This window comes from Podarcis melisellensis (genome assembly GCF_964234715.1).
Source record: "Podarcis melisellensis genome assembly, chromosome: 11".
Classification (NCBI taxonomy): domain Eukaryota; kingdom Metazoa; phylum Chordata; class Lepidosauria; order Squamata; family Lacertidae; genus Podarcis; species Podarcis melisellensis.
In genome coordinates this window covers 37,827,949-37,853,045 of record NC_138543.1, presented here as the reverse complement: position 1 = coordinate 37,853,045, position 25,097 = coordinate 37,827,949, and the positions used below count along the sequence as shown (strand labels likewise).

Here is a 25,097-nt window from a genome sequence, read left to right as displayed (position 1 = left end):
AACAAATTCAAATTTTTGGAGGTCAAGTGCACCCCTAAATACTTTACTTTTTTAACCACATTTAATTCCGTTTCTTTTCTGAACTCCTCTATTTCAATAGTTGTCAAATTTTTTGCTAGAACTTTAGTTTTTTGTTTATTCAGCTTAAATCCCGCCACCCGACCAAAGTCAGAAATTAATTCTAACGCTCTTTTAGTGCTAGAGGCTGGCTCCTGTAATGTTAATACCAAGTCATCTGCGAATGCTTTCAGTTTATATTGTTTCTCTCCGACCACAATTCCCTGTGCCAACCGGTCATTTCTAATCTTGTTCAATAGCACCTCCAGGACTGAGATAAACAACAGAGGAGACAGAGGGCACCCCTGTCGTGTCCCTTTTTCAATTTTGAACTCCTCTGTCACCACGTTGTTCACTATCAATTTAGCTTTTTGTTCTGAATAAATTGCTTCTATTCCATTTTCAACATACCTTGAAACTTTAAAGCAAGGAAAGTTCACAGATCATGTCTATCCACAAGATGAATGTCACTGTCGCCTCATTAGTCTGGCAAATTTGATAAAAGTAGCTGAAGTGTAGTACTGTACCTTAAAGTTTATTGTGAGCATAGTACATTGACTTTTTATTTGAAATTAAGACACTTAATTCTCAATTGTGACCTGGACCAACTTCTTATGTAAGGAAGCAATGCTGAGAGTTAATAAGCCCAGAATGGACATGTCTCATGGAATCAGAGAGTTGGAAGGGACCCACCCCAAGGATCATCTAGTCGAACCACCTGTAATGCAGGTGCTATAAGAAAAAAAACTGCTCCTTTTCCCTTATAGGGTACCCAAGAGCCCATATGTAGGTTCTCTATTGATAGGAGAAAATAACAGAGGTCTGCCAGAGAATATTGAGGAGCAAAGCAGCTAGTAAGCCTGATCTTTATTTAACAGTTGCAACAGGGTGCTCACACCCCCCCGCAGGAGGGAGGAGGAACCCAAAACAAAGGTGTGCAAGCCCTTATATAGACTTTTGAAATTGCCACCCTGTAGCTCAAGACCACCCCCCAATACATCATACATCCAACACAGAAGGGGCGATGTACAGCAGGTTTCCTGTCTGGCAGGAAACCTGTTAATGGGTTTACCTGGAGAGCCTGGCCATTCTTTTGTGATGATAAATACTTAATTCCTGAGGTCACAGGCTCACCCTATTCATACACAGATATACCCTTAAGACAGGATTTGTGAGCAAAGAGACAATGGGCGGCGGGGGGGTGGTGGTTCCCATTTCCTTCCTCCTTGCAGAGAATCATTTGAGATCAATTTGGGAGAGTCAAAATGGTTTCAGGACTGTTTGCCTGGGTACATTTATGAACATTTATTTTATATCTTAGACCTTATAATTCTCATAACACAGGAATATGCAGCTGCCCCTTATGGGGATCAAACCTGCAACCTCGATGCTGTCAGACCATATTCTAACCGACTGAGCTATCCAGCTATGTGTTACCACTGAGCCAAACTCATCTTCATGTGAGATGCTAAGAAGCAGTAGCATGCATCAAGCAGATGAGTTTGGTAAAATGAAGATGCCAGTTCACCCATGAGAGTTGGGCCAAATATTCACCAATGGAATTTTTCAAGATAAAAAGTGAGGGCCCAAAACGTTTCCCAAATATTTGATTTTCCTTTCTCAATTTTCTCCCCTCCTCCCATTTGCCACAATGGTAGCGTCCCCTCTCTGCTCCAGATACCTTCTTTCCCCTTGAGTGATCCCAGCCATTTAAGGAACAAGTAAAGCTGACGTCACTATATAACCTGTCAGGGGCTCAGGAGCAGAGGCACAGGAAAGGGAGGAAATGGAGAGCGAGGGGGAGGAATCCGAAGGAAACGTAAGCGATGACAGTGGTCCGAGGTCTCTGAGTCTTTCCAGCGAATCGGAAGATTCACAGAAAGGGGCTCCCATGGTCAGAGCAAGGGGGGTGCCTAGGGGGACACCCCAGGAAGAAGGGGCCAGAGGGGACTCAGAGAGCAGCAGTTGGAAATCAGGACCAGCTTCCCCACCAGAGCGCAGTAGGGGGGAGGAGTCCCAGGTATCGGGATCAGGCTGCTCACCACCAGCGGAAGGATATGAGTCAGGATTGGCCACGCCTCCATCGGAGAGCGGGGAAATGGTCAAGAGGAAGGTTGGAGGCTGGGTGCGCGAGCCAAGTTCAAATGTACAGGCGAGCGGCACAGTCGGTAGCCCGGATAGGGAGCCAGGTCCTAAAGCCCGCCGAAAGGAGGGACAGGAGTCAGGGGGGTCAGCGTCAGAAGAGTCCAGAAAGGAGGAGACCCAGGGGGGCAGAAGGACCCAGAGGAGAAAGGAGAGACGGAAGAGGTGGAGTAAGGCTAGAGTCTTAAATTGGTGTACAGGGGGTGGTGACTCAGACGGAGCTTCACCGATCTAGCTTCTAGACGTAGAGCTGCACGCTGCAGCTTGTAAATGGAAACTGAACTTCAATAAAGACTTTTGTACATTACTACCGGCTAGCGTTGGTCCTCTGTGAGCTGGGACCTGGAGGCAGCTCTGACATAACCAATCAGAGCTGACTACGTCACAATGTCACAAGCCAATTTAGGGAGACGACAGAAGGTTCAGGCTTGCAGCCCGCCTGCCCAAACAGGAAGTAAAGCTGTAACTAGATTTTGGTGAGTAGCCTGTAGGAACCATGTTATAAGAACACAAACCTTCCTAGTTTAAGCCACTGTTCTGTTTCCATCTGGATACCTCAGGAAGTTTGCAACTGGGTCATAAAGAAGAGGAGTTTGGATTTGATATCCCGCCTTTCACTCCCCTTCAGGAGTCTCAAAGCGGCTAACATTCTCCTTTCCCTTCCGCCCCCACAACAAACACTCTGTGGGGTGCGTGGGGCTGAGAGACTTCAAAGAAGTGTGACTGGCCCAAGGTCACCCAGCAGCTGCATGTGGAGGAGCGGAGATGCGAATCCGGTTCACGAGATCACGAGTCCACCACTCTTAACCACTACACTACACTGGCTCTCAAAAGCGTAGCCATCCCCTGTTGTTCACTTGGATCAAATAAAGGGGCTCACATACACACGGGTTTACATACAGAACACACTGTGTGTGGCATTTCTGATTGAAGTCTAGCTGGTAACAGGACTGAGATCCTGGAGAGATGGTGCCTGTGAGAGTGGACAGATGCATGGCAGGGTAAGGTAGTGTTGCTATACGTCTGGAATTTCCTGGACATAGCCGATATTTGGACCTTGTAAACAGCATCTGGGTGAAAATCGGTCAAATGTCCTAGAAAATTCAAATGTATGGCCGCCCATGTCAGAAGTGTAGATTTTGGTGAATTTCATTTTAAAAATAGCTCAGAAACTCAACAACTTTGGGCAAAACTAAAAGCCCTACAACTTTTGTGTCTGGATTTTCATTTTTTGAAATATGGCAACCCTAGGGTAAAGTAGTTCCTTATATCCACTGGAAAACTGCAACCTATGAAGATTACCTTGTTCAGACTAACAAATACACGTACAGAATTTCAGATGGTGGCACTCAGCACCAAAATCTTTAACGTTCCAGAGAAGCACAGCTCAAGGGACCTGGCATCCTGCCCGATTCCTTACTAAGTGTGGAATGAGCTATTCCAAAAAGCAGTCTAACAGAAGCACAGTTAAAGGGATTCTTCTATTACATCTGACAAATAAATATTGTTTATTGGGACTTCGGGTATAATGTACATTTACTGCATCAGTTTTAGGATCACACTAGAAGCCTAAAATGTGGTCTGTAATTATGGCCAGAATAGTTGGGTACAAGATGAAAAAATAAAATAGAGAAGTTTGTGGGCTAAATTCTCGGTACGCTTATAGAAAGAAAGATGTTTTTCCAGACAGCTTGGCAATCCATTGCTGTTCTGGAACGGGAGGGAGGAAGAGCAAGACTTTTAAATTTCTGCTTCCTTTTACCATTCATAATGTATATTGGTGCTACTTACTACTGTCTGAATCACCAGAAATAAGTTATAGTCTGGCAGGAGAGTTGCACGCCCCAAGACTTAAGTGATAAAAATGATTGCCCATTGTTTCTCCTCTGCTCAGTGGCCCTGGATTCTGGCAGCATGCTAGAATATTTGTGACCTTTGAAACGAGTCTGACAATCCTGTAGTAAAAGTTCTCATTATCTTAATATACTGCAGGTTTTTGAGGGAGAAAATAAAAAGTAGAAGCTCCAGACAATTTGGCACCAAATGAATAAAGAATAATGTGAAAGTCATGGTTTGCTTTACTGAGGGACCTCCATGATAAGCAATTTGAAAAGGAAATCATCTTTATAGCTAGAATCACTATCTTGCCTCAACTTTCCAGACAGTTGTTTCTTAGGAGACTAGTGTAACAGCCATCACTCTTGCTGTCATGCTGCAGCATTCTCTTGTGTCTTTGAAATATTCTCTGTTCAAAGGTGCCAACAGGCTGCTCCTCTGAGGACTGATGGACTCCAATGCCCATCAGCCCTAGCCAGCGTTGCCAACAGTGATAAAGGGAGCTATAGTCTAGTCACTGGGTTGATGAAGGCTAATGTATACATTCCAAATGGCATACATACGTATTCATCAGTAGCGTGCGGTCAGTGGACTAGGAGGACTAGGCTAGTCTCCTAAATGTTCCCTTTCCAAAGCTCAGGAAGGTAAGCTTCTGCTTGGCTTAGGGTGGGAGACGTGAAGCTCACACACCAACGTGCCCCCCCATCGCCCTTGCAAGCTGGCACCTAGGGCCCTAGCTATTCCCCTATGAAAAATTTCACCACACACCACTGGTATTCCCTCACACACATGCAATCTGAAGAATGTGATGCTCAAGGTTCATATTTCTCAGGGTAAGAATGGGACTGAGTTCCAGAAAATGGGATGAATGCCTGGCATTCTTGACTTCTTGTACACTTGACTTCTTGTACACAGTCCAAATCCTGGAAGGGTTAATGTACTCACTGGGTCTGATGGAGTTATAGTAGAAAACATCTGGAAGGCACCAGGTTGGGGAAGACTGAGCGTGCCATGAATCTTTGTTATCCTCCCATCTTGAGATTTATTTATTTTTGCCCCCCTCCTGCTTAGCATCAGGGTGCAATTGATATAAATGGCATACATATAAAAGTGGTAGTGTATGTATAAATTGAGTTGGCTTAGAGGTCTACAGGTGTTCACAATATGCAAGAGTCCAGTACAGTGAGTGGTACCTCGGGTTACAGACGCTTCAGGTTACAGACTCTGCTAACCCAGAAATAGTACCTCGGGTTAAGAACTTTGCTTCAGGATGAGAACAGAAATTGCACGGCGATGGCACGGCGGCAGCAGGAGGCCCCATTAGCTAAAGTGGTACCTCAGTTTAAGAACAGTTTCAGGTTAAGAACGGACCTCCGGAATGAATTACCGTAAGTTCTTAACTAGAGGTACCACTGTAGTTTCTGCCCTTTTAAGTTCGCTGTTCTTCCTTCATGCAACATACAATGCACATCCATGCAATTCCAGTCCAGTCAGATTACACTGACCAGATCCAGACTAGTTTAGCTTCACCAAAGTGGCATGTACCTTCAGAACATACCAGAAGGCATAAAGGAATGCAGACACCTAGTGCTGCCCTGCAGGTGTTGTTGGACTCCAAGTCCCATCATCCCTTATTATTGACCATGTTTGCTGGGACTAATGAGACAACATGTGGAGAGCAACAAATTGGCTACCCTTGACCTCGTTTCTTCCCCCATGCCTACATGTGTATATTCCTGCACATACATAAACACACACAGTATTCACCAGTCAAAAATGCATTATTGTACATGACTGAAAGGGATAAACCAGCTATCCAGTGTCAGTTTATTTATATACTCCCTTGCTGGGAAAATGTTACAGCATAGAAAAAGTCCCCTTCAAACCAAAGACCTGGTTCCCTGACCTGAGCCTATGGTGGTGGTGTTTTTTAATGCTTCTTTAACTTTCTTATCACTGTGCAGAAAGTTAAACTAACCAGGAACATCTGCAGAGTGCTTCATTTTAAATTTACAATACAGAACTATGTAACTGGCATATGTATATCTTAAATGAGGTGCCACTGACTAAACTCTTTTCTGGGAAAGAAAAAAAAAGGAAATGACATGGGAATTTTTTGCAGGGACAGCCATACCTGCCACTTGAACAGCGGGAACAAGAAAAATGTAAGTATGGGATTCCACTACATTTGGCCATAAGTTTGGTTTTTCTCTTCTCCCTGTCACCCTATTAAATATATATAGTATGTGTGCCATGGACTAGATGAATGGTTAGAAGACCCAGCTGGGGAACTCCCAAGGGAAGATGGCTCAGAATCCGGAGATTGGTGGTGGGGCAACAGGGAGTGGCCAGAGGGAAAAGTGGGAGAGGAGGAGGTGGAGGTGGAAGCTGAAGAGGTAACAGGGCTTAGGGAGCAGGGAAAGCCTGTGGCAGAGAGAAGTTGGGAATCAGAGGCAGGAACCTCCAGTCTTGGCAACTGCTTCAAGCTGCGTTGCTGTGCTCATTTGGCCTGACACTCCTATACAGATGATCCTGTTTTGCTAATGAAGAGTTAACTTCAGGTTGCTTGGTGTAAATGACTGCTGGCTTGCTCCTTGACTAACCGGGTACAGTGGTACCTCAGGTTACATATGCTTCAGGTTACAGACGCTTCAGGTTACAGACTCCGCTAATGCAGAAATATTACCTCAGGTTAAGAACTTTGCTTCAGGATGAGAACAGAAATCATGCTCCGGTGGCGCGGCGGCAGCAGGAGGCCCCATTAGCTAAAGTGGTGCTTCAGGTTAAGAACAGTTTCAGGTTAAGAACAGTTTCAGGTTAAGAACAGACCTCCGTAATGAATTAAGTACTTAACCCGAGGTACGACTGTACTCCTATTCACGTCTGCTCATAAGTATGCAAATGTCTCATAATAAACAAAATTTTGTATAGAGTGTTGAGTAGTATACACATTTTTGCAAGTCCCCCCCAATATAGTGCATTTTAATGTTCACTAATATATGAATTTTTATGCACACTTTACCTTACTACATGCAGTTGTGTACACATTATTTGGCTACATGCAGTTGTGTACACATTATTTGTAAAATTCAGAAAAGTGTGAGTTTTGTAATTGCTGTGTTTCCATTTGCATGTTGCTTCAGAAAGTGCAAATTTTCGAAGTCTGTCTTTAAATGTAAACCGAATCAAATTTATTCCCTATGCCTAGCTAGGTTTACTATAGTCACTTGCTTTAATACATCTTAATACACTTGCTTTAATACATCTTTAATACAAGTACATCTTCTCTTTCTATTCACAAATGCAGGTTTTCATGGAAATATATCATTTCGTTTTTCACAAAATAGAATGGATCTTGCCAAAACCACTAATCAAAAACTGACTTAATAACATGCAAAGAATTCTAAAATCAAGAGAAAACGGCCTATCAATCAGTAATATACAATGAAGCAAAAACATTGATGAGCGATCCAATGCAGATGTTAGAAAATGTACACTGGAATTTGCCAGGCAGCTAGGAATTACCATCAATCAATACAATCATTTATTTAACAAAATTCATATACTACCTAACTGTAATTAAAACCTCTAAGAGGTTATAAACAATCTAAAATGTAACCTAGTGGGAAAGCTGGACATGGGTCCCTCTATTTTTCATGCTCATGTGGTAAGTGCTTTGCTTATGGGGTCAAAGTGTTACCACCCATCTACAAGACAGCAGTGCCATCAGGCTTAGGGGTATCCCAAGACTTACAGAAGAACAACAGATCATTAGGGTAGAATAGGGTTGGGATGCGGGTGGCGCTGTGGTCTAGACCACTGAGCCTTGGGCTTGCCGATCGGAAGGTCGGTGGTTCAAATCCCCGCGACGGGGTGAGCTCCCATTGTTCAGTCCCAGTTCCTGCCAACCTAGCAGTCCGAAAGCACGCAGATAAATAGGTACTGCTCCAGTGGGAAGGTAAATGGCGTTTCCGTGAGCTGCTCTAGTTTCGCCAGAAGCAGCTTAGTCATGCTGGCCACATGACCCGGAAAAACTGTCTGTGGACAAACATCGGCTCCCTCGGCCAGTAAAGCAAGATGAGCACCGCAACCCCAGAGTCGTTCGTAACTGGACTTAACAGTTAGGGGTCCTTTACCTTTACCTTTTTTAGGGTTGGTCAATAGCTCAATAAGGTCAGGGTCTGCTCAGTGAGTGGCAATGCTTGCTGACTTTGGGGTGGGGGCCAGAAAACCAGGGTAGAGAGAAGATGGAATGAAATGGAAAGAATCCTGAGCGGAAGCTCTCCATACATTTTGCTGCAGGCCCCATTTGTATGATTCAACGGGACCTTTTGCAGAAGAACTTCCCAATGAACTGAGAAGAGCTACAGCTCAATTGTGGAGTACATGCTTTACAAGCAAACAGCCCAGAGTTCAATCCTTGGTATGTCCAGGGTGGATCTGCATCCACTATACAGATCAAGATGGCTCACTGGTCTGACTCAGTAAAAAGCAACTTCCTGTGTTCCTATGATTGTGACCCTCGTCTAAACCACAGAGTTCTCTTGAGATCTGTACAGAAAACAGATCTGCATTCTTTATTTTCAGCCCCTGTCCAAGCTGACACAAATGAAGTGAACATAAATATACTGTTAAAACAGGTCAGTTCTGTTTTCCCTAATGAAAACAGGGACATGTGCCTTGCTGAAATGGTACCAGACCAGTAGCTAGATATGTTCACAGCCATCAAAGATGCATTCACAAACCACCTAATAGGGTTGCTTTTTCAGAGAATTAGTCATCAGATGAAAGTACTTAGTATATAAAAGAATGAGCAGCAGTATGTCATTAAAGAATCTGGAAAAACCTCAGTTCAGACAGAAATCGCAATCAACCAAATAGCTAAAATATTACATATATGAGAAACTTCTTAAAAGCTTCATCCTGCCCTACCCACTAGTTTAAGTTTGCAGTTTTCACTTCTGAAAAGTTCGTTTTCTTCCTGCTCAGCATGGTGGTGCTGAATAGGTGCTCTCTAATCTTAAAACACTGAAAGGGGTAAATAGATGAAGATGGTTCTTCTCTGTGAACTGATGAACCAAAAGAATAAAGGTGCACCCTGGGAGAGCTTTTGCTCACAATGTCACCGATTTAATACATCTGTCACTCATAGCAATGCTATAATTATAGCATAATTATGAGCAGAGTGACAGATGGCTGAGATGAAAGTTCACTAGTAAACTTTTCCAGTTTGAGGGCAGGTGCTATTATGAGGGGCAAAAGGTCTTTACAACATGTACCACAGCACCGCTTTTTCATTGCCTTTTACCAATTGTTTGTGATTTTGGTGACAGCAGTGATTGCTCTCCCCAGAACTGCTGGGCGTCATCTTCAAACCTTTAAAAACTTTGTCCTTACTCTGTTTTCGCTCCCTCAGATATTACCACACAGCAGAATCTCACCATGAAGCCAAGAGTGGTGCCTATGCTGCCTCACTCCACTTTTCAAAAAAAATAATAATTAACGGCACTCTTAGGACGCAACACAAAGGAGATGATCACTGCTATAGTGAGTGGGTTGAACACTTCACCTTATTCATAGCCACCACCTCCAAATATTGCCTTTAAAAAGAGTTGCTAATAGTCTGTGAACATAGCACAGTGGTACCTCGGGTTACAGACGCTTCAGGTTACAGACTTCGCTAACCCAGAAATAGTACCTTGGGTTAAGAACTTTGCTTCAGGATGAGAACAGAAATCGTGCTCCGGCAGCGCGGCGGCAGCAGGAGGCCCCATTAGCTAAAGTGGTACCACAAGTTAAGAATGGACCTCCAGAACAAATTAAGTACTTAATCCGAGGTACCACTGTAATTAAGTGAGGAGGGTCATTTCAGATCAGCCCTATATTGCACCTACAATCCAAATGAAGAAGGTGCCAGTTCCCAGATGGATCACTGTTAATCCTGAGATAGCTCAGTTAGTGGAGCACTGGACTCTTAAACTCAGGGAATGGGTTCCAGTCACATATTGGGCAAAAGATTCCTGCATTGCTGGGGGTTGGACTAGAAGGGATCAGCAAACCTTTTCTGCAGGGGGCTGGTCCACGGTCCCTCAGACCTTGTGGGGGGCCAGACTATATTTTGGGGGGAGAAATGAATGGATTCCTATGCCCCACAAATAACCCAGAGATGCATTTTAAATAAAAGCACACATTCTACTCATGTAAAAACATGCTCATTCCCGGACCATCCGTGGGTTGAATTTAGAAGGTGATTGGGCCAGATTTGGCCCCCGGGCCTTAGTTTACCTACCCATGGACTAGATGGTCCTCATGGTCCTTTCCAACTCTACAATTCTAATCCAAATCAACACGATGCACAGATGACTTAATTCGCTAAGCATTTAGATATCCTCCAGACATCTTTCGTATTGCACATTCATGATTTGTGTTCATTATGCTATCAGGGAAGTCACATGCAATCCCAGTTTCAAACCTGTTTGATCCTGCAAAACATATGTAGTAGTCACACTGCTTCATTTCCATATCCTAAAACTTCCTGCTGAAATCCCATAATTATTTTTTGTCTCTCCAGACAGCAGTAATACCCTAGAACTGGGGAAACATTGCAGAACAAAGTAAAGCAGAACAAATCCACCACTAACACAAAACTATTGTGTCTAGAATATGTTACCGAAATAAGGGGCCCATAGTTTGGGCTGACAAAATGAAAGTTACTATCAGTTGAAAGTAAGTTTTCCTATAGTGGCTGCTAATAGTGACTGTTGGACTGATAAGTGCAGAGAGCGTTTTGCCAAGTCAATAAAAAGTTTTTTAAGTTTTTAAAGTTTTTAAGTTAATTTTTTTAAATTAAGCATCTGAAGTTTGTTTTTCATTACTGTATATTCCTCTCTTTCTTCTTGAAAAGAAAAATCAGCTGATACTATTTTCGACTCTTCAAGCAGCATTGGCTTTGATAAGTCAATTTATGTACTGTGTTTCATGGAGAAACCAGACATGTTGTTTGGCAAAGCATACTGAACTACAGAGGGAAGGAGGCCGAGATAAGGCATACATGGTACACCACAGACATGCATGTCATTTTCTCTGTTTCAATCATAAACCTCTTCTTTGATGTAGCACTGCGAGTTCTCAACACCTCTTATGTTCCTATCTGAGGTGCTTGGCTCACGTGTACAATAGCCTTGATAGGAATTTCAGTCTGCATGAGAAGTGGCTTTTAAAAATGAACAGAAGTCTTTAGAAATACATACAGCTTCTATTGGATTTTCTTAAAGCAATCTTCAACGTAAATATAAAGTCTCCACTGGCAAGAAAACACACTGAATTTCATCCCCAACCCCCCAACCCCCACATTGACAACTTTTACAGATAACATGAGGTTTAAAAAGTGTTTTGGTGTTTCGTGAAAATTAATATTAATTAATTTATTATTTGTACCGCGGCCATCTAGCTGGTTTTCCCTAGCCACTCTGGGCAGCTTCCAACAAAGATTAAAAATACATTAAAATGTCACACATTAAAAACTTCCCTAAACAGGTCTGCCTTCAGATGTCTTCAGCTAGTTGTTTATCTTTTTGACATCTGATAGAAGGGTGTTCCACAGGGCAGGTGCCTCTACCAAGAAGGCCATCTGCCTGGTTCCCTATAGCTTCGCTTCTTGCAATGAGGGAACCGCCAGAAGGCCACTGGTACTGGACTTCAGTGTCCAGGAAGAATGATGGGGGTGGAGATGCTCCTTCAGGTATACTGGACCGAAGCCGTTTTGGGCTTTAAAGGTCAACACCAACACTTCGAATTGTGCTTGGAAACGTACTGGGAGCCAGTGTAGGTCTTTTAGGACTGGTGTATAGCCATAAGATTTCGTTTTTAACTACACCTGTCCTTCTCTTTACATTGCCTGCATTCATACCCAGCTTTCCTCCAAGGATCAGGGCAGCATAAAGAGGTCCGTCCCCCCAACAGTTGTAGGCAGAGTAAATCCTAATGCATTTGTAGTGCAAAAATTCATTTTTTTCTCAATCCCAAATGATTCACGCTCATCCTCAATATGCTGCTTTCAATCTAGATTCATTCTATATCCTGCCATCCCGAAGGGTGGTGTGATTACTTGATACATGTTTGAAAACCCTCCCCTTCATTAGGTAACCCGTGTCTGTTGTTGTTGTTATATTATATTATTATTATTATTATTATTATTATTATTATTATACCACCCTTCGTCCAAAGATCTCAGGGCAGTTCACCTCCTTGCACATTCCCCAGGGGAAGGAAGAAGGAAGTGATGATTGCAATCTTGGTATATACACCCATCCACAACATCATTAGTCAGGTGTCCCACTACAGATGTTAAATAACTGCATTACGAATCTGCTTGTTTTATCACCTATTGCTCACTGTCTGTACTTTTTGCATTCAATTTCCCTCTGTTTACAATTATCTCCTACACACACACGTACGAGTACACACAAACACACAAATCCCAAGCATACATATACATGAAATTTAGGATTATACACATATCTGATGGGAGTAGACTGTAGTCGATGCTGCAACACAACTAAAAGTCACCCTTACATCCAAGTAGCATATAGATCACTCAGAAAGGAGCCCCTCCCTTCAAACCGATCCACAACCCACAACTTACAACTACAACTTGCTTTTAATGGAATCATGCTAAAATAATAGACAGTTGCTTCTCCACCCACACACTCAACAGATATGTACAATGAATTACCTCCTTTGTATATCTGGAGGAAGAAAATGCTAGATTTCCCACTCCCAATTCCTGACCCTCTTTTGTTTTTCAGTCTGAAAGGTCTAAACAAGCACTTGGGCTGCACAATTAAACAACTTTCTGCCACTTCAAATACTTTGACCTCAAGAGCTCACCATGAATGAAAAGTTAATGAGCTCTGTATAGAGACATTACAGTAAGAGATTTATATTGCACAGGCTGGAGAGTTCATTGCATTCTTTTGTGCATTATGTGTTTGCTTTCAAATTATTCCATTGCTCCAAGAATTCATTTGCTGGAGGGGACCAGCTTACTGTCATATAATTTAGCCTCAGTCATACCTCAGATAATATTTTTATAAGGTCACTTTGCAGAAGTATGTCTAGCTTACCCAAATGACAATATTTTTTAAGCCAAAGGTTTCTCTTTGGGGATGGAAAAATTCCAGCTACTGTGCAGTTTAATGGGCAAAATGGACTGGCTAAGAAAACATAATTTGTAGCAGAAACTGTTATATATATAGTGCATAATTAAGGAGCACAGAATGATTATTGGAAACGTGGCCTAACGCAGGCCCCAGCCAGAAAAGCCACAGAAGCAATGAGCTTCTGAGTTTCTCTATCCAATATTATTTTTGGAAGATTTAATCTTAACCAAAAATATGAATACACAACTTAAAAACACTTCTGAATATGATGGCTATCATATTAAAACACAGAGGCTAGTGGCCAAAGATTTGACTGGCTATTTCGAATCAATATGTGAAATTCAGCTCTCCAGCCTGTCGCTATCAGCTTTCCCAGGCCCCAAGGCCTTGCAAATGTATGTTTGGAGCCTCATAGAGAGAAAAGAAACCAGGGGGAGGGAGCCAGCAGGGAGTTGCAGATGCAGCAGGTTGAAGCAACCCACACCCTGATTTTTCAAAGGCCTGGTGCTAAGGGCTTTAAACATCAAAACCAGCAATTTGAACCAGGCCCAAAATGGACTGGAAGTTGGTGAAACTGGCACAACACAAGCATAGTACAATCATAAAGGTTATTTAGTAATCTAGCATGCATTACTAATAGCATTACCAGCGCTATTTTTTCCTAGAAAAAGAGGTGCCACAACTCACCATGCTTTCCTCCCTTGTACTCTTAAAATGGCAATGGGGCCCACCTGAGAGCCCTGGTCATTATTTACTGCAGAGGCTGCCCCAGGTGTACATCATTACTATAATCTAATTGAGAAGTTACCAGAATGTGGCAACAGGATAAATGACCACTGATGAAAAGGGTTTATAATGTCATGCTCACCACTTTTAAAATGTGTCTTTAATATGACTTGCAGAACAGTAGTTGCTATGCAGGTATGTACAAAATGTTACCCGCAAAGCAGCTACTTTGATGTTGAACGGAATTTAAACAGAAGCTGTAATGTTTAGAAATCCACTCCATGTTTTCCAAGCGCTTCCAGTTTGCTAGAATCTGAATCAACCCAAGTTTATGCTTTGCCCTCCCATCTCTCCCCCTCAGAGCCAGCCAGGCAGTCATCAAAGATTCTGGTAGGCCTCAATTTAAATACTTGTTTGATACTAACCTTGTTGCAATAAAACCATACTCTGTCTAGACCACTTCTCTGCATTTTTTTCTGGGTCCCTGAAGAATCTTACAAAAACAAGGTCCCCCTCAGTCTCTCAGCTTTCCTAAGAGGGACAGGCTGAGGATGTGGATTTCCTTCTAATAAAGAGGGTAAAAGTGCTTAAAGCTGCGTCTCTCACTGGTTTAGAAGCCCTTAAAGTGACAGAGATGCCTCAAAGATTTACTCCATATTTCAGACATCAAATTGGTTTCCAGGCAGACAGACAGAGGTGGGATACTTTTATCCTTCTATCAACTGACTCCAAAGCCCAACAGAAGGGAATTAAGCATACTGGACGAAGCCCAGAAGCTGGAGACCAGCATGTTCAGACTTTCTCCTGTTCTGCCAAAGGTGCTTTTGGTGATGCTTCGCTGGAAGAGAGTTCGAGAGCAGTGGAGCTAAGTACAGATATAGCTGTACTTCAGGCTCCTTCAGATCAGCCCACAGAAAGTGGAGGATGTAAGAATTGGGAGCAGGAGTTGTCTCTCTGTGTGCACACACACATGCATTCTGCTTTTTCTCCAAGAAATGCAGCCACAACAAGCTGTGAAGTAGGTTAGACTGAGAACTAGAGACTTGTCCAAGGCCACCCAGCTAGAGAATGCTTTTCTGGAGTGGTTATGAAACATATGCTATGGCTGGAGTGGTGTGGTTTACCACACAAACAAGCAATCTGGTATGTGGCACAAAATTTGGCATCCTGCGATGCTCAGCTTTATTTTTTTAAATATATTGTTGTCCTTTGCAGACTAGATCAGATCTGCATAGGGCCCGGTGACGCATCACAAATCAGATGAAGCTGAAGCGTCCACATGTTTATTAGCACATTTCCATATTGTTCCCAATTTTGCCACATGCTGTTCTGGGGATTCTCCAGATACTAAATCTCTGAATACTGCATTGGATGCTCCTGACCCTCCACAGGAGATTTTGGGAGGATGTCGGGGTGTGCAGGGGGAGGAGGGGGACCCCCTGTGCCAGCTAGCAGGAATCATTGTGCTGGCTTCCACTAGCGCAACCAGAACCATCAAATCTCCTTGTTAATAGAAGTAGTAAACAAGAAGATTTATGCAAGATCATATTTCACTTTTTACCAATTGTGAAGTCTTCGTTGATTGTATCTTGTGAGAATCGATTCAGACAAGAAGTAAATGCTTAGCTCAGGAAACAATGTTAATCAAATATTTGTTTTCCACATGAATGTTCAGGAGCTGTCATATATCTTATTTGTTAAAAGGACATAATAAAAATATGCAACCAGTAGTGAGTAAAGATGCCGGTTTGACTGATTACGGGAAACTTGCTGGTCCTTTTTTTCCAGAAGGTTCTTGCATCCAGCCAAGAACAAGGAGTTGCGAGTTCAGTAACTACAATTCCAATGTCCACACAGTAGCAAAGCGCTCCCATATGCTACAGGATGTTACTGTTCTCTGGGGCATTCTTTCTAAATCTAGCAGCTTCCAAGTCATCCTGATGTCTGCAGATTTATTGGGCTACTGCAAACAGGACTTGAATAAACAGAAGCATAAGATGAGACCTCACAAGCTGGAAAGGAAGATGGACACATAGTTCAAATGTGTACGAGTCCCAGACAAACAGCAGCTCAACATGACCTGGCTGAAATATTGTGAGGTGTGTCTGAAACAAATGGAAATACTTTAAGGGACTCAAGGATAGACTCAAGACCACTCCACATGGGTTATGCTTAATTACATTGATACAATTTCAGCACTTGATGAAAACTAATTTATTATCAGAGGATTTTTGCTTGTTGCTAATGCGCATTATTTTAAAATATATATATATTTAAAAAATTGCTGTTGTTGTAGTGGCCATTTCCTGCCGCCCGCCCAACTGTAATATTATGGTCCTGATGCCTACTGCCATGTTACTGCATATAAAGGTTTCCTAAATGTTTGGGATGGTTTTGCAGCTAGCATGTCTTAATTCTTTGGTTCCTTAAGCAAGGTGGTACTTTCTGTCAGTTACCCAACCTTATAACAATCACACTTCTGAGGTACTCCTAGTGGTATAATATACTTCTAAGATCAGAGACTCCTTTCTCAAGCTGTAGATATTTTCTTCAGAGTGAATGTTAACACAGAGAGACTGAAACCAACTAACCCTCCCAAAACCAACCAACCTCTCTCCTAACTATCTGAACTCCCTCTCAGAAACTGCTCCTTTTATTCTCCCTCACAAAGTGCTAGTTGTTGTGGCAGCCAATCAAAGAGAGGCTCTAGCACTCTGGTGGAAATCTGAGACTGGGGACTCAGCTATACAGCTGCAAATAAAATGTTTTAAGTGTGTTTTAAAGTTCATTATACAAATTTGACACTAGAGGGCAATGGTGAGCTATGGCAAATTCAATATATATATTTTCAAAAGTAAGTTTTGGGGGTTTGTTTTAAAGGATTTTCACAGCGTTTTTATATGTGTCCAGATTCCACCTCTGCATCACCAGACTCTAGTCTGGCTCTGCTGTCTGCCACCCCTCACCCCTATTTTATCCTCACAACACATGATCAGCTTTTATACATGGAACTGGGAAAGTGTGCCAGATTGTCCTTTACCTCAGGCAGCAAAATGTCTTGGGCAGCCCCTGACTCCTTCCTTGTATTCCTCTTAATATTCACCTTGAAAAAGGGTTTTGATTAACTTGAACTTGACTGTTTCTTTGTGATCTTTTACTTGGCCTCAACAAAGCATTACTTGCACAACTACTTTTCCTTTTCTCTAATGGGCCAAGACAAGCTGCCTGCAATTTTTGCTGAGATAATCCTCATGTTAATTGCTTAGCTGCTGTTAATTATGCAAATATGAAGATAAAGCTGACTGTTCAGGAATGGGAATAAAACCAAAGAAGCTAATTAAAACAAAACCTCAGGTTCTATGCAGGAAGAGCTAAGACAATAGTATAAAATTATAGAGTTGAGTAGTTTGGAAAATGAACAAATAGCTCAGGAGGGAAGCCAGCAGAGAGGCAAACCCCAAAGCAAGGATGCAGTGGAAAGATCAAAGTGGAGACTTACTTAGTGATAGATGGATATTTTGTTGAGAGTCTGAATGATTTCCTCATGTCAGAACACACAAAAGGAAAGAAGATAAGAGGCCTGGTAACTCTGGCTTGTTTTCCTAAGCTTTGGGGAGTGAATTGTTGAAAGGCTTTCCCTTCATGCTACAGCAGATAAGGAGGCAATTAGAACTACTGAAAGCTAACAAAGTACTAGAGCCAGAAGATTTAAATCACCAAATCATGAGAGCAGGCAAGCTACAAAGTGCATCTTGCCCCAAATATTTGTGACAACTTATTCATGAAACATGGCTGGAGAGATAGTGTTGCTGCTTTTGATCTTTAATAAAAACAAAATGAAGGAGCCACAAAATAGATCTCCAAGGTATATATATAAGATGAACAAGGGGCACTGCATGTTTGGGATGACACAAGGAATAAACAGTTGAAGATTTTGTAAAAAGAAAAAGATTAGGTACATCTGGGAATACATGCACATCAAGAGACCCATTTTGAAAAAGGAAAGAATGGGGTGTGTGGGTAGGATTTGAGGTGTGTTTTTAAAAGCATTTCCTAAGTTTTAATGTGAACACCCACTAGATATCTTGAGTACTATCTACAGTGACTTCACCACATTTGCTGCTCAGCCACTCGTAATAGTTTGTAGTAGTAAGTTTTACATTTTATTTTATAATAATTTACACAGATTCTAACACTTTAGTAAGTCTGTAAGGCATGATTTGGGGGGCACATTTGCAGAGAGAAGAGGGAAGTCTCCCTTTTCACACATTACACTCATAACAATGGAGGGCTCACAGCTGTAGTTCATTAAGGAAAAGCAGAAGTTGAGGTTAAATTTTAAACATGTATTTTCATTTCTTACTTGGGCAACTCTTCCACTGACATTTATAAATTGGGTACTAATACGATTCAAGCTTGTTTTGGAGAGCAGCTTCCAGGTGTAAGCAGCACTTCGGCATAACTGTTGGGACAGGTATTCATTTAGATCCTATCTTGAGATTCATTTTGCTAATGCTCGTTTTGATCTGTCCTCTCCTCACTGTTTCCTGACTTCTCACATTCTTCAAGGTCAGGCCATGCCATCTTGGGGTCATCTGAGCCTAGGGGTAGAGTGTGGGGTGCATGATACAACTTCAAAACAATCAGCTGTATTTAAGAGAAAGGGTATCTTGAGTAGTCTCAGGTGCAAAGGGCTATATATAGGTGATGTCGTATCTAAACCTATAATCATGTTTTGCTTGGGGCTTCTTGAGCAATAAGGCCTGCATATTATAAATCAAGGGGCAACTGCGAAAGAAGACTTTTCTTCTGCTAAATTTTTTTTAAAATAAATGAATTGATTTGTGTAAAGGCGTTGAGGATAATTTCAGACTCCTAGCTGAAGAGCAAAAGAAATGGGGGCAGGAAATAGGCCTTGAAAGGCTAAGCCAGCCTTTGCCAACTTGGTGCCCCTCCTGATGTTTTGCCATGAAGCTCCCATTAGTCCCAACCAGCATGGTGTGTTCACTGGGCGGCAGGTAAACCCACAAATGCAGAGGAACAGCTAGAAGCATTAGAATTACAATTGTTCCATTCAGTACCTTTTCCATTTTGAGCCATTTGCAAGTCCCACTGGGATAGTTTTACTGAGTTAACACCACTGGGGCTAAGACTTAGATATTATATTGGTGGGGAGGTTTTTTGTTTGTTTTTAAAGACAACACTAGTTTTGACCCGCTCCCCCCCCCCCAAATTCTCATTTTACAAATATTTTACATTTTACAAAAAACATTTACATTTTACAAAAAAAGAAATCTTTACATAATCAATCTGCATTTCCTGCGATTTCTCTCCTTTCTGTGGTTGCTTATTTTATATCGTTTATTACTGCATATCCAGTTCAAACCTGTTTACCTGTATTCTCTTTTAGTTATTTATTACTGTGCATGTTTATGTCAGTCCTGCTAATGTTTTAAGTTGTTTACAATACATCTTCAAATAGTCAATAAATTTTCCCCATGCTGTTTTTAAAAGCCTCTTTTCTTGGTTTCTTATTCTTCCAATAACTTCCACCATTTCTGCATATTCCAGCAATTCTAATTGCCAGTCCACCATCGTTGGAACTGTTTCTTTTTGATTGTCACTTTTCATCAGAAGCTACAGTACTTTGGGAATTTATGGCAGGTATAAGGTGGCATATGATGGAAGCACATTAGGTATAATTAAATTGGGTTATCTTTTACAGTGAAAAGCTCATAGTTTTACTGAGAAAACGTTTATTTGCACAAACCCAAACTGATACAGTACATGAATATATGCAAATATTATGCAAATAGCTCTTATGGTGTACAGAAGTTTATTTGATTTTCATGTACCTTCTTCTTCTGTTTGCTGATCATAATCAGGAAGTCAAGGTTTAACTTGTGCAGCCCAGTTTGATGAACGTACCCCGAGGTTGCAGTTCCACAGGTGATTAATGCTCATGAAACAACAACTGTCTGCCTGTCTGCCAGTGCCTGTCTAAAATATCACCATAGGATTTAAATAAACACTGGTTACTAAAAGGAAGGATCAAGGAGCAGCCCTCTGGGCTGTATAACTCAAATTTCTAGGAGCAATCTGTTTCCCTTTAGAGTTTAAGTCTGATCTGTTAAATAGTTAAGCAAGAACTTTAATTTGACACAGCACTGTCCAGTCATTAACTTCAATGACAGTGAGCTGTCCTCTCATATGAGCTGTTTTTGTAAAAGAATAACGGCATAAAAATGCATTAGACACTTGGATTGGTCTTGCCCTCCACTTATGGCACAGTATATTCAGGATGATGCTCTCCAGTACATAAGCCAGCTGGTCGATGGTGTTGAAATGGTTCAGTGCTTAAACTTAAAGTATACTTTCTTAACAGAGGTACTTGAAATAGCTGGTCATCAGGTCCCTCCTAATCCTTTAATTCCACCATACTATTGTTCTGCAGACTGAATAATTATTAAGACAATATAGTAAATACTAAGTAAGATGTACAGATTGTATAACTTTCTAGAGCATTGACACACAGGAAAATCACATCGGCTGGTCATGTGTGTTCTTTGGTATGGGAATCCTCTTCACCCTCAGTGACCTTTCTATTCTGCACCATACCACATGCATCTTATGAATAAAAAGCTTGTTAATTCTAGAGAAGTCTCCTTCCTCAACTGTTCTGCTGTTGGTCTTTGTAGAGACACATTTACTGCATGAAGCATTTTAAATATTTTATGAGGAGCAGACTTCCAGATATCACAATATCCATTTTCCCCTACCATTCACTGAGAAAGAAAAAAATTCAATCCAGCCTAACTCAAACACTGTTGATCTAGTTCAGATTTTGTTTATTTGCTTCATTCTATTTCTTAATTCTATATGTTCTGCTAAGCCATCTACTCTTAAAAAAGAACAAGCAAAACCCAAGGAATTTGTAGGCGGTTGTTACAGTACCTGCTGCTTCCAGTTTCCCTTTCTCCTATTGTTCGTTCGGGTTTTCTTCCCCTTCAGATGGTTTCCACTGTCAACTTTCATTTCACTTGGAAGGTCAGGGTCCCTGAAAGAAAGCTTTGGCCTCTGCCAACATAGTATCTTAACTCTTGGCCATGTAATATTTCCTAAGAATAAACTAAACCTTCAAATAGACAACAGGCCGAAAATTGCTGTCAAAAATCTTAAGCTGCAGTTGGTTTCTTTTCAGTGAGTGATAACACATCTTGAAACAGGATATTTATAATTTGTTAAGTTTTGCATTTATCCTCACAATCCTAAACCATAATGGCTGTCAGCTAAGAAAACACTGAGGTAACTAGAAGGATAGAGGAGAGATAAAGATATAATTGGAAACAGAGGAGAAGACTTCTTCTTGTGCCTCCTAAACATCCTTATTCAGTCCTGGTTTGCCAAACAGCTTCATAGTGCCTGCAGAGGCCTCTAATCCAGAGCACTTGAAAGATTCTGCTGCTTTTCCAAAGTTTTCTTATGAAGCTTAGCTTAATTTTCTACACAGATGCTCTGCCTGGTACAATGCCATTAAGGAAGTGCTGCCTTTGGAAGGAAGTGCTTATCTTGGAAATAGGCGGATGCTCAGATCCAGCTGAGAACTGCAAAACATGTATATGTCCATTTGGATGGGCAATTGTATGTACTTTGCACTTTTGTAGGAATGGGGCGGAAATTTGATTCAGGTCACATTTAAAGGCAAATCTACCTAATTCACACTTTATATGTGAAACACAGCCATCCCTCGAAATCATCTGCATGCACATGGTCCCAGACATCTCCAACTGGGACTTCGGAAAGAGTCCTTGTCTAAAATTCGGGAAAGCCACTGCTAGTCAGGGTAGACACTACTGAGTAAGATGGACCAATGTCTGGCTCCGTATTATAGTCTGGCCGCGGTATTGTAAGGTTATAGGTAACCAGGCAGAGGGCCTTCACAGTAGTCGTGCCCATCAAGTGGAATGCCCTCCCGTCAGATGTCAAGGAAATAAACACCTATCTGACTGTATAGGGAAGTTTTTAATGTGTGATGTGTTACTGTAGTTTTATAATCATTGGAAGCTGCCCAGAGTGACTGGGGCAACCCACTCAGATGGACTGCATATTAATAATAATAATAATAATAATAATAATAATAATAATAATAATAATAATAATTCAGCTTCCTATCTAAGTTGTTCCTTATAAAGGACAAGCATGAGACTCCTTTGAAATGCTGCAAAGTTTCCTCCAGTTTTTATAACGCTGCCAAGAGGCAATCTAATGCATACAGCACTAGGACATTTCGAATATAATGCTCTCTGCAGTGACATTGTCTAATAATAATAAAAAAGCTGGCTTTTAAACGATTGTTCTTGATTACATGTTAACAAGGCCACAGTTAGTTTCCAAGCTATCTTTTAACCGGTTTGTTCTGTCACAGTTTTGCTGTTTTTTAAATCGTGGCGGGAGGGGGAAGAATAAAATACAACAATTTTGTGAAAATTGAGAAAGCACAAGGAAATATGTGTTTTGGATGGAGTTGAGCAGTTGGAAAGTGGCCATGGCCAAGTAAGCACACAGTAGCCTGAACCAGCATGCTGACCCCCAACATTGGTACTGATGCTGCTGGCCAGACAATAGTTGGTGTTGGAGCAGCATCAGTTTCCAAGCTGCTTCCTGAGGATGTTGCTCTCTTTTTATTGGTAGGGCTCCAAACGCATGAGATGTACCGTACTTCTGTCATGTACTTCTGTCATGTTGCATATGATTCTGCAGTATGACTCTCCGGATGTAGATCATAGGATCTTCTGTGGCCTGAGCATATTCTGTTGCTGGTGTACCACACAATACAATCTCTTCAAGTAACTATTTATGCATTTGGGGCTAACTAACTCAACGTAACAAAGAGCTCCTGCAGATGACCTGTGGTGCTGTATTAGTCCTATTTTATCATAGGTTTTGGTGAATGGTGGTTATCCTTTTTAAAACCGATCAAATGTTATTCAGTTATTGGTTGCTGTCTTAAAAAACTTCCCACAGTAGTAGTGGAGTTTGAGTTTTTCTACAGCTCTGTGCTTTTTTAAAAAGCGTCTTGCATCTTTTTGGATGCTTCTGCATCACCCTCTCCGATCTATGCATTTGGAGAGTTTCCAGATATACTTGTGCACAAAAATGAATCAGTGTACCAATCCAGAGAAATCCTGGGTTTATTTGTATGTTTGTCTTGGCATTGTTTTGTACATATAAGGAATTGTTAAGCTGATTGCATTTTTGCCAACTTGGCCACAGCATAAGTCACCTATTACTGACCAACTACAGACAAAAATTAAACAAACTCTTTTTTTTTGTTTTTACTTTTTGCTGCTGTTAAACTCTTTTCCTATGGGTTTTGAGCTTCTGAAGCCAGGAGGTCACTTGGATCATGTATACAAAATTGGTAATTGCATTCCTGACTTTGCTAAATGCCACGATGCTTGCTATTTTCCAAAATAGCTTTGCAAACAATGACAATTACTGCCCAGACATTTTCAAACACAGCAGGATTCTGGCTGAGGGGATGATGGAAACCCTGAAAAAAAATATAAATATTTTGAAATCTGCTGTAAATCAAATTTGTGCACTGGAGTAGGAGTGGATTATCTGGTCAGCCAAAGATGCTTTAAATTCTGGAAGCCTTTTAGTGCTTATTTACTAGAGTATTAATCAAAGTATAGGGTTTGCATTTTCTTTGACTGTGTAAGGTTACTCTAATAATTATTCTTTAAATGTTGTGTCAGTTATATTCATAAACACCAATATAGAAAAGCAGCTACTGAATGTTTGAAATGTTACTCATTAAAAACCACCAATTATAATGTAATTAATATATTAAGAAACAAAATGATTTTTGTTTACGATAAGGCACAGAAAATGTCAAGTTCTACTACTGCAGGATTTGCTGAAGCAACTGAAAGAGCCTACCTTGAGAAGTCTAATTTTGTTACCGTTTTGAGTACTGCCCTGTGGCCTTGAGGAAGGGGAATATATAAATTTATCCAGCAGAAGAAAAGAAATGAAAGTGTCCTCAGTGTGTTCATTGAAGCTTGCTCCCATGAGTTGGCAGACGTAAGACAAAGAAAATGTAGAGACTTTTCTGAGGTGGAGTCTTAGATATTACGATTGGCTAACTGTAAAATGTAAGAGTTTGAGTGGAAAGAGAGAACCAGAAGTGAGGAAGTCACTGGTATGAGCAGAAAACATTCATTAATTTTCATTTTCTTACATCTAAGACTCCCCCCCCCCAAGCCAGAACTTGCTGGAACTCAGTTCTGGCACCTCTCAGGTGGGCGCCATTGCCTTTATAAAAGAACAAGGTGAGTTCTGCCACCTTTTTATAGAAAAAATATATCTGCACCCCACCTTCCTTCTGTCAACGTGGCATACATGTATTTCTCATACATGTATATATATGTATGTAAAGGTAAAGGGACCCCTGACCGTTAGGTCCAGCCGTGACCGACTCTGGGGTTGCGGCGCTCATCTCGCTTTACTGGCCGAGGGAGCCGGCGTACAGCTTCCGGATCATGTGGCCAGCATGACTAAGCCACTTCTGGAGAACCAGGGCAGTGCACGTAAACGCCGTTTACCTTCCCGCCTATTTATCTACAGTGGTACCTCAGATTACACACACTTCAGGTTACATACGCTTCAGGTTACAGACTCTGCTAAACCAGAAATAGTACCTCGGGTTAAGAACTTATACTTGCAGAGATAGAGGTAGGCATAAAGAGATATTAATGGGAAAATGTTGCTGAAATCCACAAGAAATGTTTGAGAAGATGACATGATTACGTCTGTTTTTTTCTTGACCTGAAAAGCTCACATATTTCCTCTAGCATTACAGATATCAGAATGAACAGAGCTGGGATAGGAGTAGTATACAGTTGCTTTTACTACTTTCCCATCTAGCAGGCTCCTACCCCATCATTCTTCTCTTCCACCAGTGGGGTGAAACTGCTATTGAAAAGAACACCCACTCACCCTCAAGCACCCCCCCCCAAGGGCTGCAGTCACAAGCCAACAATAGCTCAACATTTTTTTAGTCTGCGCAGGAACCTTACTGAAATGAATAAATGTTCCACAGCAACAGTGCTTAGTGAATTGTACCCCATAGTCTTTGTACATGCCCAAATGAAGCTATAGCCAGGGACA

The 25,097-nt window shown here is 41.5% G+C and overlaps 2 long non-coding RNA genes across 3 annotated transcripts in view; both read right to left on the bottom strand.

Annotated features, from left to right (window-relative positions):
* LOC309380430 overlaps window positions 1-14,776 on the bottom strand; it is a 31,713-nt gene extending 16,937 nt beyond the window's left edge. Inside the window, exon 1 of the long non-coding RNA XR_014172924.1 lies at window positions 14,348-14,776. This is a non-coding gene — a long non-coding RNA (uncharacterized lncRNA). The remainder of the gene's footprint in view (window positions 1-14,347) is intronic.
* A 3,509-nt stretch (window positions 14,777-18,285) lies between these two features.
* Window positions 18,286-23,994, bottom strand: LOC309380431. Of its 2 annotated transcripts, none has more exons than XR_014172926.1 (3): window positions 23,868-23,994; window positions 20,877-20,999; window positions 18,286-18,523 (listed from the first exon to the last, which is right to left on the bottom strand). It is a non-coding gene; the product is annotated as an uncharacterized lncRNA (long non-coding RNA). The 2 variants fall into 2 exon arrangements; XR_014172927.1 differs by lacking the exon at window positions 18,286-18,523 and adding an exon at window positions 18,875-19,918.
* Window positions 23,995-25,097: the final 1,103 nt, after the last annotated feature.